We start from the raw sequence: 17579 nt of genomic DNA, 5'->3' as shown, positions 1-17579 counted from the left end.
CCACAACAATCAGTTGGGTCTTTATACTGACCACAATGAATCCCTTAATTATTGTCAACTCCTTAATTAAATCACCCATCATCTGTTTCAAACTAAAAAGAATAAAAACGTACGTTTTTACTTTTCACTGTAACCGCCCCACTGCCTTTCCGAATTTCTGAGCCTGAAACTGAATACTGTCCGCCAGATTGGTCCAGATGGGATGTGAGCAAAGCCTTGTCCACATGAAACATCCCTTCCTCACTGTTGTGTCGCGACCAGCCATAAACACCCCTGTCGGCTTGCTGATTACTTTTTGCAGCACTGAATTAGTATTTAGCAGTTTCTCTATTTCAACTCCTCCACAGTTACCTGTCTCTAACCACTCAGGAAATGTTTGGATTTGAAATCCTCAGACCCAACATGGTGCCTCTGCTGCTTCCCCACATTAAAACCCCTCAATGTCCCTAGAGAACAATAGTCTGGTCCCAATGGTCTGAGGGACTGCCGCACTGTCTGAGGTGCCGCCTTTCCGATAAAACCATGGACCCGTCTGCCCTGCCAGGAAAAATGCCACAACACTAACTCGGAAATACATTGGTCAGAGAAATCGAGGAAGATCCAAAGATGTTTTATAACTGCATAAGGAACAAGTGAGGTACAGTAACTGAGGAAAGAGTAGTGTCAATTAAAGAGCAGAAGTGTGTTTGGAGGCACAAGGTGGTTATTAATGGATGCTTTGTACCGGTTTTCACCAAAGAGAGGGATGAAGCAGACATTGTAGTTAACGAGAAGGGCAATGAAATACTGCACGGGACAAATATAGTGAGGCACGAAATGAAATGCATCCCCGGCTGATAAGAGAAACAAGGGAAGAAATAACAGAGGATATGACCATTATTTTCCAATCTTCTCTAACTACTGGAATGCCGCTGGAGGATTGGAGATGTACCATTGTTTAAAAGGAGAGGAAGGAATAGCTCAAGTAATTATAGGCCACAAAAACAGAAAATGCTGGAAAATCTCAGCAGGTCTGACAGCATCTGTGGGGAGAGAATAGAGCCAACGTTGCAAGTCTAGATGACCCTTTGTCAGAACTGGCCAATAAAAGGTCATCGTGACTCAAAACATTAGCTCTATTCTCTCCCCACAGATGCTCTCAGACCTGCTGAGATTTTCCAGCATTTTCTGTTTTTGTTTCAGATTCCAGCATCCGCAAAATTTTGCTTTTAATTACAGGCCACTCAACCTATCCATGATAGTAGGCAAATTATTGGACAAAATTCTGAGGGATATGTAAATCCATCATTTACAGAGACACGGATTAATCAAGGACAATAAACATGGATTTGCCAAGTGAAGATTGTGTCTGAGTAACATGATTTAATTTGTTGAGGAAGTAACAAGGAGAATTGATGAGGATAGCACATTGATATGGTCAACACAGATTTCAGCAAGGATTTTGACAATGGTCCACATGCTGAACTGATCAGTGAATTAAAAGCTCAGGGGGTCTGAGGGAAAATGACATGTTGGGCAATTGGCAGGGGTTAAAGTTGACAGTGGTTAACTGGAAGGCTCCAATGGGACTCCGTTGATTGTGGTATCAAGCAATGAATTTGACTTAAATTATAGACTATCCCTGCAAACGAGGCTGATTTAAAAAAAATTAATTTATGGGATATGGGGGCCACTGGTGGGGGGTCTACCATTTATTGCCTATTCCTTGTTGCCCTTCAAAAGGTGGCAGTGGGCTGCCTCCTGAAAATGTAGCTGTCCCTGAGATGTAGGTACATCCAAAGTGCTGTTAGGGAAGAATGCTTGGATTTTGACCCAATGACGGAAGGAACGGCGACATATTTCCAAGTCAGGATGGTGAGTGACTTGGAGGGGAACCTCAAGATGCTGGTGTTCCCCAGGTATCTGCTGCTCTTGTCCTTCCAGTGGTCGTGGGTTTGGAAGGTGCTGCCTCAGGAACATTGGTGAGTTCCTGCCGTGCATCTTGTAGATGGTACACACTGCTGCCACTGTTTGCCGGTGGTGAAGGGATTGACAGTTTGTGGATGTGGTACCAATCAAGCAGGCTGTCAAGTTTCTTGAGTGTTGTTGGAGCTGTAACCATTCAGGCAAGTGGCAAATATTTCATTACACCCCTGACTTGTGCCTTTTAGATGGGGACATGCTTTGTGGAGTCAGTGGGTGAGTTACTCACCCCAGGATTCCTAGCCTTTGACCTGCTCTCATAGCCATAGTAATTATATGGTTAGTCCAGTTCAGTTTCTGGTTAATGGTAATCCCCAGGATGTTGTTTGTGGGTGGTTTAGAATTGGTAATGCCATTGAATGTCAAGAAGGAATAATTAGATCCTTTTTTGTTAGAGATGGCCATTGCCTGGCACTTGTATCCTGATTGTCTTCCATGAGTTCAAAGATGGCTGATGGAACTGAATGAGGATCTGCAGACATTTTAGCATGTAAGGCATTTCTTGTCATACAGGATGTCAGGCTGTATATTATCAGTTCAGAACACGGAGTGTTGTTTTAGCCACTTCCATTTTTCCTCATTGTTTTATTATTTTTGGGTCTCAGAATGCTGGGATCTGTCCCACAGACTCTCTGTCATCTGGTTCAATCCAAGGTGATGGTCGTCCAGGAGTTGATGTCAATGTTACTTTTCTTCATGTTGGTTTTCAGCACATCCTTGCAATGCTTGTTCTGTCCTCCTCTGGTGCGTCTTGCCCTGACTGAGCGTGGAGTAGAAAACCAGCTTCTGGAGCCTGGTATCCAACATTGGAACTATAGGATCAACCCAATGAAGCTGATGTTGGAAGATTATAGTCTTAATACTTGTCAGACAGCACTTATTTTGGTGTGTCTTTCCATCCGACCTAATCATAGAATCCCTACAGTGTGGAAGGAGGCCATTCATCCCATCGAGTCTGCACCAACAACAATCCTCCCCAGGCCCTATCCCTGTAACCCCATTTATTTACCTTGTGAGTCCCCTTGACTAAGGAGCAATTCGGCATGGCTAATCAGCCTAACCTGCACATCTTTGGACTGTGGGAGGAAACCAGAGCACTCGGAGGAAACCCATGCAGGGAAGAATGTGCAAACTCCACACAGACAGTCACCCAAGGCTGGAATTGAACCCGGGTCCCTTGCGCTGTGAGGCAGCAGTGCTAACCACTGTGCCCCCGTGTCGCCCACTGCCTCCGTGCCACCCACTGCCTCCATTGACGGTATGATTCCAGTGCCTCGTGGTGCCTCCATGTATGTTATCCATGTTCTAACTCCATACGTAAGGAAGGGTCATGACTACATGGTAGACCATGAGTTTGGTGTCAATGTTGACGCTGTGATCTTCAAACACTCACTTCCTCAGGTGGCCAAAGGCTGCAGCAGCAGATTTCAGACATTGCTGGACATCTTCGTCAATGTCAGCCTTCTGGAAATGACCATTTCCAAGATGCTGGAAGTGTTCCATATTGTCCAGGCACACATCATGAATCCTAATCAATGGGGCAGGGATGTGTATACTTGGAGCTTGCTGATGGAAGACTTTGGTCTTCTGAATGTTGAGTGTAAATCCCGTCTTCTCACTCACCTCACTAAACAGTTTCTAACAGAACACTTACTGCAGCATCATCAGTGCATTGGAGCTCGATGACTGAGACTGGGGTGGTCTTGGTTTTTAACAGGATATCTGATTTGGCTTCTAAATAGTTCACCATCTATTCAATAAATAAGCTGCACTCCGCTAGGGATATTGCCTCTAATCAGACAGAGCATGGCAGCAAGGAAGATCGAACAAAAGAGTTGGGGAGAGGACACAATCTTGTTTAACTCCTGTCTTAACCTCAAAAGAGGTTGTAATGGATTTATTTCTGTAAATACCTTTCTGTTTGTGATATGAAGCAATGATTTGGACTGAATTGTAAGGGGTATGATTAAGAAGTTTGGAGATGGTCCGTAAAATAGTCATTTGGTTAATTGTTGAGGAGGAAAGCTACAGGAAGATGTCAATGTGCTGATCAGATGGGCAGAAAGTGGAATGTAGAATTCCACTCAGAGAGCAATGAGCTCATGCAATTACATGGATAAGACAGTTACATGGGTAGGACAGTTACCTGTGTAAGATGAGTATAAAGGGATATGGGCCAAATGTGGGCAATTGGGACTAGCTTAGTGGTAAAAAAAAAGGGCGGCATGGACAAGTTGGGCCGAAGGGCCTGTTTCCATGCTGTAAACCTCTATGACTTTATGACTCTAATTCCGGAGGATAAACAAGACAAGGGAATGCGCAATAAATGGTCGGCTTCTGAAAACTGTAGAAGAACAGAAGGACCTCAGAGTGTATGGCTACAAATCACTGCTGGCAGCAGATGGTCAAGTAGCCGTACGTAAAATCAAGAATATAAGAGCAGGGAAACATCTTATAGATTCACTCAAGTGAGGTTAGTGTTGCCGGCAAGGCCGGCGTACGTTGAGAAGGCGATGGTGAGCTGCTTTCTTGAACCGCTGCAGTCCACGAGGTGTAGGCACAGCCACAGTGCTGTTAGGAAGGGAGTTCCAGGATTTTGACGCAGTGACAGTGAAGGAACGGCGATATAGTTCCAAGTCAGGATGGTGAGTGACTTGGAGAGTATGGTAATTAGGCCACAAAAAGGTAGTCAAACATGTTGTATATTCACTCTTATAAAAATATTGAATACAGTGCAGCATGGACTCAGAACTGGAGGCAGGTTCCTCGTGGTAAGATTAAACCCGCGAAAGCCCACACTACCGATGATGACACTTGCGTTTGCTCATACCCACTAAGGGCATCAGTATATACAGTCAAAATAAGAAGATGCTTACTATAACACTCCTCTCCACTTAATTCTAAGCCAGATCAGGTAAGGATGGCAGATTTCCATCCCAAAAGACCATCAGTGAACCAGATGGGCTTTTGCAACAACCGATGGTCAACATTCTCTCCACCCTAGCTATGACTGTAACACTACATTCTTCACCCTCTCCTTTCCTTCTCTATGGACAGTATGCTTTGTATAGCGCAAGAAACAATACTTTTCACTGTATACAAATAAGACAAAAGAAATCAAATCAAATTACTGAGACTAACTTTCAATTGCAAATTTTATTAATTGGATTTAAATTCGTACAACTGCCAGAGACTTAGCTGGAGTCTGTGAATTGCTAGACGAGTGCATTATTTCTTTGCCACCATTCCTCCCCATAAGTTAGAGATAATCACACTTTAGCTGGATCTTCCCCGAGTGTATTTCGTGCTGTTCTCCATGTGGCGGGTGGACTGACAGGCTGACACAATGTTACTCGGCAATCGGCAGGAACTGTCACGTCCCAGGCTGCATATTCACGGAACAATTAGTTCCCAAGTCTTTATGAATAGTATATCAATATAACAAAGGGTATTGAGTTTGTGAAGACGATAACTTTTGCCTTCTCTCTGTTTAAAAACTTCACGAAAATAAATAAAAAGGGACAAAGCTGAACTGTGAATCCCTTATTACATTTAGTAAAAAAATCCAAATCTTTCACTGGACTGAACCTTTATAAACCCCTTAATAACTTGCCAAGAATTTTTGTCTGGTTCGTGCAAGATATCTGCGCAATGTTAGTGCGAGGGATCAGCACATTACAATTTAATGCCGGGTTCACAAGTATTCTTGGATTAATTATGGGTTCATCTCAACTCCACTGCATTTGTTTTCTAACATGTTCCTGCAATGAAAAGGGGTTGCTATTCAGACAGACACGTAGCACGGAATAGAAATTGGGCTTTGTAAGTTTGACAGTGACTGATGAGTACTTGGATACTTCTTTTCTTCTGTCCTAAAGTTCATTGTAAAAGCCCAAACTCTCGTAATTTAACCCTTTGGTTGATGAAATGTCCTTTGGAGTTTGTGAAGCTGCTCCTGCAATCTGTTGAGCGCTTTAGTCTCGATCAATATGTGTGAGGCACTGCAGAGTGGCTCAGTAACCACACCAGTTCCGCGGTGACCAGAACTACACACAGGACTGAAGGTGAAGCCCTATTTACTGGACAGTTTGGCTTTTCAAGAGTCGATTGGTAGAACAGACCTTGAGTAGTGCTGAAATAAGAGGCGAATTGTCGAAGCTTTTCAGCTTGTACTCATCAGGACATGATGGAGTGGACTTTGAGTGGATGCCATGGAGAATGCAGTAGTTGATGGTGATTGACAGTTAACTGCCAAACATTGGCAGTCCACTTGCCAGTCAGTCAGCAGTCTCTTCTCATACAGTATACATTTGTTGATTTCTCTTGCGAGGATGAGTGCAAGATGAAAAGCTTCCACAAAATGTGTCTCTATTTTTCAGCAATACTCCCAAGTTTAGTTTAGTTCTTAACTGAGTTTCTCTCCTGATAGACGCTGACAGACCTGCTGAGTTTTTCAGCTTCCTCCATTCTTGGGCCAGATTCTCTGACCTCACCCGCGGCTGGGGTTCTCCAGTTCTGCTGCAATGTACAGGGATTTGGCTGAGTGGGGGCGTGGACTGGTGGAGAATTCGGACCCTTGTTTCAGATTCCAGCATCTGCAGTATTTTGCTTGTTTTAGCTTCTGTTCTATTGTTTAAGGTTCATGTTTCAACATTCTATTGAGTTCATTGCTGTGCAAAGCTTGGAAATTTGGTGCGTTATGTCTCCTTTCAATGTTTCTCCGAGATATTTATGCGCTATTAATTCTGTGTGTGTTTCGTATTTCCCTCTGATCTGCTCTAAAAAGACATACACTGCCTTTCACAATGTCAGGTCATCCCAAATTTCTATATTTTATTATGGAATCATAGAACTGATTTTGATTTGATTTATTATTGTCATATGTATTGGGATACAATAAAAAGTATTGTTTCTTGCGCGCTATACAAACAAAACATTTGGTTCATAGAGTACATAGGAGAGAAGGAAAAGAGAGGTTGCAGAATGTAGTGTTATAGTCATAGCTAGGATGTAGAGAAAGATCAGCTTAATATAAGGTAGGTTTGATGGTAGCAGGGAAGAAGCTGTTCTTGAGTCGGTTGGTATGGGATCTCAGACTTTGTATCTTTTTCCCGATGGTAGATGGTGGAAGAGTGAATGTCCGGGGTGCATGGGGTCCTTGATTATGCTGGCTGCTTTTCTGAGGCAGCGGGAAGTGTAGACAGAGTCAATGGATGGGAGGCTGGTTTGCGCGATGGACTGGGCTATGTACACAACCCTTTGTAGTTTCTTACGGTCCTGGTCGGAGCAGGAGTCATACCAAGCTGTGATACATCTGGAAAGGGTGCTTTCTCTATGTTGCATCTGTAAAAACTGGTGAGAGTCGTAGCAGACATGCCGAATTTCCTTAGCCTGCTGAGAAATTAGAGGCATAGAACAGCATGGAAGGAGGCCATTTGGCCCATTGTGTCTTTGCCAGCTCTTTCACTTAGTGCCATTCCCCTGTTGTTTCTCCTTTAATCCCACAATTTGTTACCTTTACAAGTATATATCCATTTTCCCTTCAAAGGTCACTATTGAATCCACTTCCACCACCCCATTCAGGCATCCACTATCATAACAATTTGTTGCGTTAAAAACTGTCTCATCTTCCCCCGCCCCACTCACCTTCTTTTGTTAATTACCTTAAAATGATTTTTGCTTCTGACTGCTTTGTTTATATGTGTACACTGTAATTGGGGCAGATTCCTCAGTGCTGGCAGCCCAGGTCATTATCAATTATCCATTTGAAGGGAGACCTCTAACCTTCTACAACGTGAAATGGTTCTCAAAGGGTAAATTCTTCCAGTGTACGCAGGACAGAGTCTCTACATTGGAGCACTTCCAAGACACACTTAAAAGGCTTGTCATAGTTGAAGGGGATGTAAGGCAGGAGCTTACACAATAACTCCTCGATAATAATGTGGATCTCTTCCAATTCCTGACTTCGGTGGTGAGGCTTATGAAATGGCAGAACAGCGTGTTTGCTAAGATGGAGAAGGACAGAGGAACCGAACAGGATGGCCTGAGCTAAAATCCATCATAAAATCAGTGGTAAAATGGCATTTAGTTTGAACAAAACATTTCTCACTTACCCCTCCTGCCATGCAGCAAGCTATACGATGTGTTCTTGTGTTCAAAATGATTATCCTAATCAGTAACAAAAGCCATGTTTAAAAACCGACCTTTGTATAGTCGCAGTGATCTCAGTTTAAACACAACAGATTAACAACACTGCTCGATATGTGACGAAATTTTATGGCTTATAGTCCACTATTCCTAAGTTTACAAACGAATTTTGTAAAATGAGTTTTTGTACACTTATCTTGAGCACACACTCACAGAGTGAATGGGGAAGTATGCAAGATAACATTTTATATGAGGAATTACTGGTTTATATTTCAGAGATGTCAACTGGATAGTTCCGCCGTCTGGACAGTACCCAACGGGTGAACAATTAGCTTCTGATTAGGTAAGTATAGGTTCTGTATTTCAATATTTAACCATTGGGGGAGATGAATACTTTTGGATGCATTTCTGTGTTTTTAATGTAAGAGGGTGGTGGGCGACTGGAATCGGCTGCCGTCAGTGGTGGTGGAGGCAAACTCAATAGGGTCTTTTAAGAGACTCCTGGATGAGTACATGGGACTTAATAGGATGGAGGGTTATAGGTAGGCCTAAAAGGTAGGGATATGTTCAGCACAACTTGTGGGGCCGAAGGGCCTGTTTTGTGCTGTAGTTTTCTATGTTTCTATGTTTCTATGAAATAGCCGCAAGAATAGGCCATTCAACCCTTCGAGCCTGCTCCACCAATGAGATCATGCTTTATTTTTTCGACCACAACTCATCTTTCCACACTATTTTTTAATTTGTGTAGTGCCCAAACCTCTGTCAATCTCTGATTCGAATACACTCAATGACAGAGCCTCTATAATTCCAAAGATTCATGACCGTGGGAGTGATTTTGTGCCCGCGTTCACCGTGAGCACAAATAGTAACGTGGCTGCAAAATCTCGTGAGAATTAGAAAGCGAGATTCCCGCCAGTGAGATCTCGTTTTCCAACTTTCCCCGGCCCTCGCCAGTGATGTAATGAGGTTCCTGCCCAGAAAGGGCAAGAGCCTCATTTCAATACATTTTTATACATTTTAATATGATTAGTGGGCTTCCCCGCCATATTGTCCTCCGCATTGAGAATTCCCCCCCCCGCCTTGCCAACGTGACGTCACATTCGCGAGGTTACAAAAGGTACTTAAAAACGTGAAGCAGCCCAAGGAAACTTGCTGAGGGCGCGCAGGTACATACAGCACTCAGGGGGATATAAAGATGGCACCACCCTAGCACTGCCCCATGGCACCTGGGCACTGTCCCTGGCAGTACCCCATTGCACCGCTGCCTGGCATAAATAAATTTTAAAACTTTATATCCAGTTTTGCACTTTTCAAAAATATTCTGCTTCTTCACTTCTGCTACCAAGGTGTAAGATTTTATCCTATCTGCCATGTCCTTGGGGGAGGAGGGGGGGATGGTGGGCATGGGGAGAGAGGGGAATGGGGAGGGACATATTAGGATTATCATTTCTTCCATTTTCCTTGGAGTGAACCACCAGTCCAACCATAGGCCTATTGATTTGATTTGATTTATTATTGTCACATGTATTAATATACAGTGAAAATTATTGTTTCTTGTGCATTATACAGACAAAGCATACCGTTCATTGAGAATGGAAGGAGAGAGTGCAGAATGTAGTGTCACAGTCATAGCTAGGGTGTAGAGAAAGATCAACTTAGTACAAGGTAGGTCCATTCAAAAGTCTGATGTCAGCAGCGAAGAAGCTGTTCTTGAGTTGATTGGTACATGACCTCAGACTTTTGTAGCTTTTTCCCGACAGAAGAAGGTGGAAGAGAGTATGTCTGGGGTGAGTAGGGGCCTTGATTATGCTGGCTGCTTTTCCAACATTGCGGGAAGTGTAGACAGAGTTAATGGACGGGAGGCTGGTTTGCGTGATGGACTGAGCTTCATTCACGACCCTTTGTAGTTTCGTGTGGTCTTGGGCAGAGCAAGAGCCATACCAAGCTGTGATACAACCAGAAAGAATGCTTTCTATGGTGCATCTGTAAAAGTTGGTGAGAGTAAGTCTTCTGAGAAAGTAGTGGCATTGGTGGCTTTCTTAACTATAGTGTTGGCATGGGGGGAACCAGGACAGGCGATCTGGACACCGAGAAACTTGAAGCTCTCGACCATTTCTACTTCGTTCCCCCAATGGGCATGGAAACTCCATTGGCAGGGCTGTTGGTGATGGGAAAGTGTTCTCCCACCACCCTGAAACTCAAGGTACTGATGAGTGATCAGAAACTGGAGCTTTTCTACTCCTGAGCCTGGGGACTGTGAGACCAACTGTACATAATCAGCAGTGCTGGCTGCAATCCTGAATTTTCAGGCCTGTATCACACAAGGCACTGACTTATTCCATAATTCCTAAAACTGTCCAGCTGACAGACTTTATAAATTGATTGATATTTGGCAGAAATATTAGTGATGGATGATTTTGAGGTTATTGATTTATAAGCCTATCACCACACCGACCCCACTCCGGAAATAATATTAATTTTGGACGTGAATGTGAAATGAGTGATATTGTGGCTGGAATTCTCCAGCTGTTCACGCCCCCCGCTGCTGGCAGAGAACTCAGCCAAATTTCTGTTCACTGCAAATGAACGGCCAGAGAATCCTGCCCTGTATCTCTCCTGATTGAAACCATTGCGTCAAGGGAGATGTCTGGGGAGAGGGGGAGGGGAAGCTGGGGATGTGTGTGTGGCTGATCTGATATTGCCCACTTTCTACTGTTGACCAATAGCTGACATTGCCAGGACGGAGTGTAGGAACAGCAGAATAAACCACATTTATATGCAAATTCATTCAAACAATCCTATCATCAAACCACAGACCACAAGGGAAACTTGTCCAACTCCACAACTGACAATAAAGTCTGGGGACAGGGAACCTGAAATCAAGACACAAAATGCTGATAATTCAGAGTGAAAAGCTGATGGATGTTTCGGAGGAAAGATTCTTGTCTAAAATCTGATATTTAGCAACCAGATGGAAAATTCACACACTTACTAAATAACTCTGAGCTGCTGATGTGCATCAGATGGACGTTAGAACGGTGAAGGCTAAGAGGAGGTTTAACTAAAGCTGTTTAAAGTCGTGAAGAGTTAAAGTAAACTAAATGAAGGGAAACGAAAGCCAGGATTTTCCGTTCCTGCTGTCGCGGATGCGACGAGCCAGTCCATTGATTTTGGCGGGACTGGAAGATCCCGCAGGTGGGCATGGTCAGAAAATCCCAGTCTAAATGTTTCCAAGGGCAGAACTCGGGGGACTGTAAAATTGATTGGATGGGATTCACCCCCGAGAATCCACCCGCCCACAACCCAGATTCAATTTCACACTTGATGGGAGGCAGGGTCTCAGGAGGGAAACCTGCCATTGACACTATTAAGGCCCTTAAGTGACCACTGAATCACCACTTAGGGGTCTTGTACCGCCCAGCCTCAATGTTTAGGCTGCTGGGAAGGGGAGGGTGGGAATGTGACATTTGCACTTTCATCGGGCTGGAAAGGAGAGAGGGTTGGGGGGAGGGGGAGAGCTGGGGGGGGGGGGGTGGTGGGCGGTGGGGAGGGGTAGGCACCTCAGTCACCAGCTTCCTTCAGAAGTTGCTGATCTCTGTAGGTATGCAGAAAAACAGCAAGTTGTAGCCAATCCATCCATCAAGCCTTATTCTGCCGTGCAAGTTCCTCCTACTGTCATTTAGAAACCACATGTAACCTTAGTATCTTGCAATGGTTTGAGATCACAGTGATAAAGGCAACCAGGCAATACAGATTTCAAATGCTTACTCCAATATAACATGACCATTAGACAGCTGTGATTGGCGAGCTTTATTCTGATGCCACCAGTCCATCTGCGATGCTTCCTTTCCCCCCACAAAACATTCTTTATTCATGAACTTTATAAAAGTGCATTACAGAACACTCCATATTTGACATGTTACATAAGGAGCAATACAGGTCAGTTTCTTTCAATATTGTGTGAGGTGCCACTTTACACTTACCTATACAGCTTATATTTGTTATTTGTTTATTTTTATTATTTATTTATTAGTGTCACAAGTAGGCTTACCTTAACACTGCAATGAAGTTACTGTGAAAATCCCCTGGTCACTACACTCCGGCGCCTGTTCGGGTACACTGAGGGAGAATTTAGCATGGCCAATGCACCTAACTAGCATGTCTTTCAGACTGTGGGAGGAAACCGGAGCACCCGGAGGAAACCCACGCAGACACAGGGAGAATGTGTAGATTCCGCACAGACAATCACTCAACCTGGGAATCAAACCCATGTTTATTTGAACCACAGGATCATAGAATCCCAAAAGTGCAGAAGAATGCCATTCGGCCCATCAAGTCTGCACCAACTCTCTGAGAGAACATACCATCCAGGACCATCCCCAGGCCCTATCCCCGTAACCCCAAGCATTTACCCCGCTACAGCAGGATATAGATAGGCTGGAAAATTGGGCGGAGAGGTGGCAGATGGAGTTTAATCCGGATAAATGCGAAGTGATGCATTTTGGAAGAAATAATGTAGGGAGGAGTTATACAATAAATGGCAGAGTCATCAGGAGTATAGAAACACAGAGGGACCTAGGTGTGCAAGTCCACAAATCCTTGAAGCTGGCAACACAGGTGGAGAAGGTGGTGAAGAAGGCATATGGTATGCTTGCCTTTATAGGACGGGGTATAGAGTATAAAAGCTGGAGTCTGATGATGCAGCTGTATAGAACGCTGGTTAGGCCACATTTGGAGTACTGCGCCCAGTTCTGGTCGCCGCACTACCAGAAGGACGTGGAGGCGTTAGAGAGAGTGCAGAGAAGGTTTACCAGGATGTTGCCTGGTATGGAGGGTCTTAGCTATGAGGAGAGATTGGGTAGACTGGGGTTGTTCTCCTTGGAAAGACGGAGAATGAGGGGAGATCTAATAGAGGTGTACAAGATTGTGAAGGGTATAGATAGGGTGAACAGTGGGAAGCTTTTTCCCAGGTCGGAGGTGATGATCACGAGGGGTCACGGGCTCAAGGTGAGAGGGGCGAAGTATAACTCAGATATCAGAGGGACGTTTTTTACACAGAGGGTGGTGGGGGCCTGGAATGCGCTGCCAAGTAGGGTGGTGGAGGCAGGCACGCTGACATCGTTTAAGACTTACCTGGATAGTCACATGAGCAGCCTGGGAATGGAGGGATACAAACGATTGATCTAGTTGGACCAAGGAGCGGCACAGGCTTGGAGGGCCGAAGGGCCTGTTTCCTGTGCTGTACTGTTCTTTGTTCTTTGTTCTTAATCTTCCTAACCAACATATCTGTGGACACTAAGGGGCAATTTACCATGGCCAATCTACCTAACCTACATATCTTTGGACTGTGGGAGGAAACCGGAGCATCTGGAGAAAACCCATACAGACACAGGGAAAATGTGCACACTCCACACAGACTGTGACCCAAGCCGGGAATTGAACTCGGGTCCCTGGCGTTGTGAGGCAGCAATGATGTGAAATTTGCATTTCACATCCACTGGTGCACAAAGCTCAAGGAGTTTTATATGGTTTGTATCTTCTCAGTATCCTGTGGTGGCAGAGCCTTAGACAGTGGCCTTTCCCCATCAAGCCTTTACAGTGGCTGCTCCAAAGCTTGGAGTCAAGGCAGTGATTCAGTGATTCAGGGTGGCACGGTGGCACAGTGGTTAGTGCTGTAGCCTCACAGCGCCAGGAACCCAGGTTTGATTCCAGGCTTGGGTCACTGTCTATGTGGAATTTGCACGTTTTCCCTGGGTCTGCGTGGGTTTCCTCTGGGTGCTCCGGTTTCCTCCCACAGTCCAAAGATGTGCGAGTTAGGTTGATTGGCCATGCTAAATTGTCCATTAGTGTTAGGGGGATTAGAAGGGTAAATACATGGGGTTACGGGGATAGGGCCTGGGGATGGTCCTGGATGGTATGTTGTCGGTGCAGGCTCGATGGGCCGAATGGCCTCCTTCTGCACTATGGGGATTCTATGATTCAAAGAGAAGCAGTGAGATTAGTGTACTGGAGCCCACTCCCAACCAGGTAGCTATCCGGCTCCCCCTTGACAGAGCTGAGTAACTCAGTGTGAACTGCTTCTGCCAGGACCCTGACATGTATTCACTGCTCTGTGCTGACTGCCAGGAAAGTCATGTCAAAGCACCAAATGCGCAGCCAGAAACACATGCCCTGCAGAAATAATTCTCCTTTATCTTTAATATATGCGCCTGTGTATTTTATTTTTATTTGTTCATGTGATGTGGGCATCGGTGGCTTGGTCAGGATTTATTGTCCATCCCTGAGGGCAGTTGAGAGTCAACCACATTGCAGTGGCTCTGGAATCACATGTAGGCCAGACCAGGTAAAGTTGGCAGATTTCCTTCCCTAAAGGATATTAGTGAACCAGATGGGTTGTTACAACAATCGACAATGGTTTCATGATCATCACAAAATGTTTGAAATTATAGAAGTCATAGAATCCTACAGTGCAGGAGGAGGCCATTCAGCCCATCGAGTCTGCACTGACAACAATCCCACCCAGGCCCTATTCCCGTAACCCCACATATTTACCTCGCTAATCCCCCTGACACCAGGGTCAATTTAGCATGGCCAATCAACCTAACCCACACATCTTTGGACGGTGGGCGGAAACCAGAGCACCCAGAGGAAACCCACGCAGACACGGAGAGAAAGTGTAAACTCCACACAGACACAAGCCACAAATCGAACCCAGGTCTCTGGAGCTGTGAAGCTGCAGAGCTAACCACTGTGCCCACCCTGTGCCGCCCCAGATTTAGTTCCAGATCTTTTATTGTATTCAAACTTCACCATCTGACATGGTGGGATTTGAACCAGGGTCCCCAGAGCATTACTTGAGGTCTCTGGATTACGAGTCCAGCGACAGTCCCACGACGCCACTATTAACATGCATCAGACAACCGGAAAAAGAAAATAATTGTGAATCAGTATATGTAAAATAGTCCAATCTACTGCTCGATATTATAACTCAATAGACATTCTTCAGGCTGATTTCTGTGTTAGTAAACAATCAATGATTGGTCTACTGGTTGGAATGATTGATTTAACACTGTCTCTCCTGCTGCAAGGTGTTTTGCAATGGAGCAGAGAATTCTCCCAGTATCCCAGCCAAAAGATTCCTCCCCCATCCCCGTCCATCAACAGCACCAATAAAATACAGTTTAATGTTCATCTCATGGCTGTTTATGGGTGACCACAGACACAGGATGGATGCCACACCTGATCCCGTACCAATAGTGACAAGATGCAAAGAAAGTTCAATGTGCAACTAATTTGAAACACTTTGATCGCACCACATTAATGGGTATCTTTCCATGGCCTCGGCTCCTCCCTCTGCGACTGGATCCTGAACTTAACTCACAATCAGTAAGGATAGGCAACAACACCTCTTCCACGATCATCCTCAACACCGGTGCCCAACAAGGCTGTGTTCCCAGCCCCCTACGATACTGCTTATACACCTATGACTGTGTGGCCAAATTCCCCTCCAATTAGATTTTCAAGTTTGCTGATGACACCACTGTAGTGGGTCGGATCTCAAACAATGACGAGACAGAGTACAGGAATGCGATAGAGAATATGTTGAACTGGTGCGGCGACAATAATCTCTCCCTCAATGTCAACAAAGCGGAGGAGATTGTCATCGACTTCAGGAAGCGTAAAGGAGAACATGCCCCTGGATAAAAGCAAATTACTGCAGATGCTGGAATCTGGAACCAAAAGAGAAAATGCTGGAAAATCTCAGCAGATCTGGCAGCATCTGTAAGGAGAGGAAAGAGCTGACGTTTCGATTCCAGATGACCCTTTGTCAAAGCTAAAAGGCATAGAAAGTGGGAGATATTTATACTGCAGGGGGAGGGAATGAAAGATGAGTCATAGACTGCAGTGAGGCCATTAACGCGATCCGCGCCCGCATCCGCACAGATGGCCACTTTACCGAGACCCGGGAATGGCCGCGATCTGATTTGTGCCCGCCCAACTTTATCAGCATTTCCCCCTTTATCACCGCGTTCGCCAATCCGGAATCGCGCCGAAATGGACCTGCTGAATAAAAGTCTGATTCGGGCGCTCCAGTTGCTGAAGAGCAAGTTCAGTGCTTCCAACGGCTCTCTGACTTAGATCGGTGGTGGGGAGGTGGGGGGGGGGGGGGGGGGGGGGTGGGTCAGATCATTCTCTGGTGGTCGGGGGGGGGGGATGGGAGGAGGGAGGGCCAATCATTGTCTGCTTGGTGGGGGAGGGGAGGAGGGCAGATCGTTGTCTGGTTGCGGGGGGAGGGCAGATCGTTGTCTGGTTGGGGAGGAGGCGGGTCAGATGTACCTCGGGGTTGGGGATTGTGGGGGGGAATGAGGCCAGATCATTCTCTGGCGGAGGGGGCGTGAGGCCTGATCATTCTCTAGGGAGTGGGGGGGGTGGTGGGTGGTGGGAAGGAGGCAGGTCAGACGTATCTCTGGGGTGGGGGGGGCGACTGGGCAGGGGGGTCCACTGCCACTCTGTGGGTGATTGGTGAGGGGGAAGGGGGCAGGGGATCGCGATCGGTCTGGGTAGCTGGGGGGGAGGGTGGGTGGATAAGGGGGAATGTGATGTCTGTGGGGACTATCACTCCCGCTTTTCGCTCCCGAGCCGCTTTCTCCGCTTTCTGCGGCCCGGGAGCAATCTGACACAGGCGCGCTTTTTCAAACTTTTTTCTAACTGCACACGCACAGTTCAGTGTTCCGATCGTTTCAGGTGCGATAAGCCCTGCCCACAGCGTGATTCAGACCCGCGTTTTTTTTTTCAGGCTAAGCGCTAATGGGAGCGCCTGAAATCAGGTTTCCAAGTCGGATCTGAATTGCGCCCAGATTCCGCACTTAGAATGAAAATGGTAAAATCAGGCCCCTCATGTCACCTTTGATCCTTTTGTCATTTGTCCCAGGTCGCTATTACCTTATTCTCAACCCTTCTGCCAATGGGAACATTTTCTCCTTGCCTAGCCCACTTATGATTTTGAACACCTCCATCAATTCCTGTCTCAATCTTCTCAAAGGAGAAGAGCACAGTTTCTCCAATCTATAATCACATAAATAAAAAGTCCCTTACTCCAGAACCAACTCATAACTCTTTCCTGCACCCTCCCCAATGCCTTGGCATCCTTCCTAAAATGTGACATTTAAGATTGGACACAATGCTCACATCGTCTCCTTGCGTTTGCACACTATGCTGTTATTTATAAAGCCTGAGATTCCATCTGTTTTCTGACTGCTTTTTCAACTGCTGCCCAGTTACCTTAAACAATGCGGTGGCACGGTGGCACAGTGGTTAGCACTGCTGCCTCACAGCACCAGGGACCCGGGTTCAATTCCCAGCTTGGGTCATTGTCTGTGCGGAGTCTGCACGTTCTCCCCGTGTCTGCGTGGGATTCCTCCGGGTGCTCCGGTTTCCTCCCACAGTCTGAAAGGCGTGCTGGTTAGGTG

General features: G+C 45.8%; 1 protein-coding gene across 3 annotated transcripts in view; it reads left to right on the top strand.

The window, feature by feature from the left end:
- tmem98 (transmembrane protein 98) overlaps positions 1–17579 on the top strand; it is a 61129-nt gene that overhangs the window by 10720 nt on the left and 32830 nt on the right. For 2 of the 3 annotated variants that reach the window (XM_078223805.1, XM_078223804.1), the window contains exon 2: positions 8386–8452. The gene's annotated coding sequence lies outside the window, so the exon portion shown is untranslated. Of the gene's footprint in view, positions 1–7978; positions 8035–8385; positions 8453–17579 lie in introns of those variants that run through there. The other variant, XM_078223807.1, reaches the window with a different exon arrangement.

The sequence above is a fragment of the Mustelus asterias genome, chromosome 11 (assembly GCF_964213995.1).
Source record: "Mustelus asterias chromosome 11, sMusAst1.hap1.1, whole genome shotgun sequence".
Classification (NCBI taxonomy): Eukaryota; Metazoa; Chordata; class Chondrichthyes; order Carcharhiniformes; family Triakidae; genus Mustelus; species Mustelus asterias.
The sequence above is the reverse complement of the archived record's forward strand: the minus strand, read 5'-3'. Positions and strand labels throughout refer to the sequence as shown.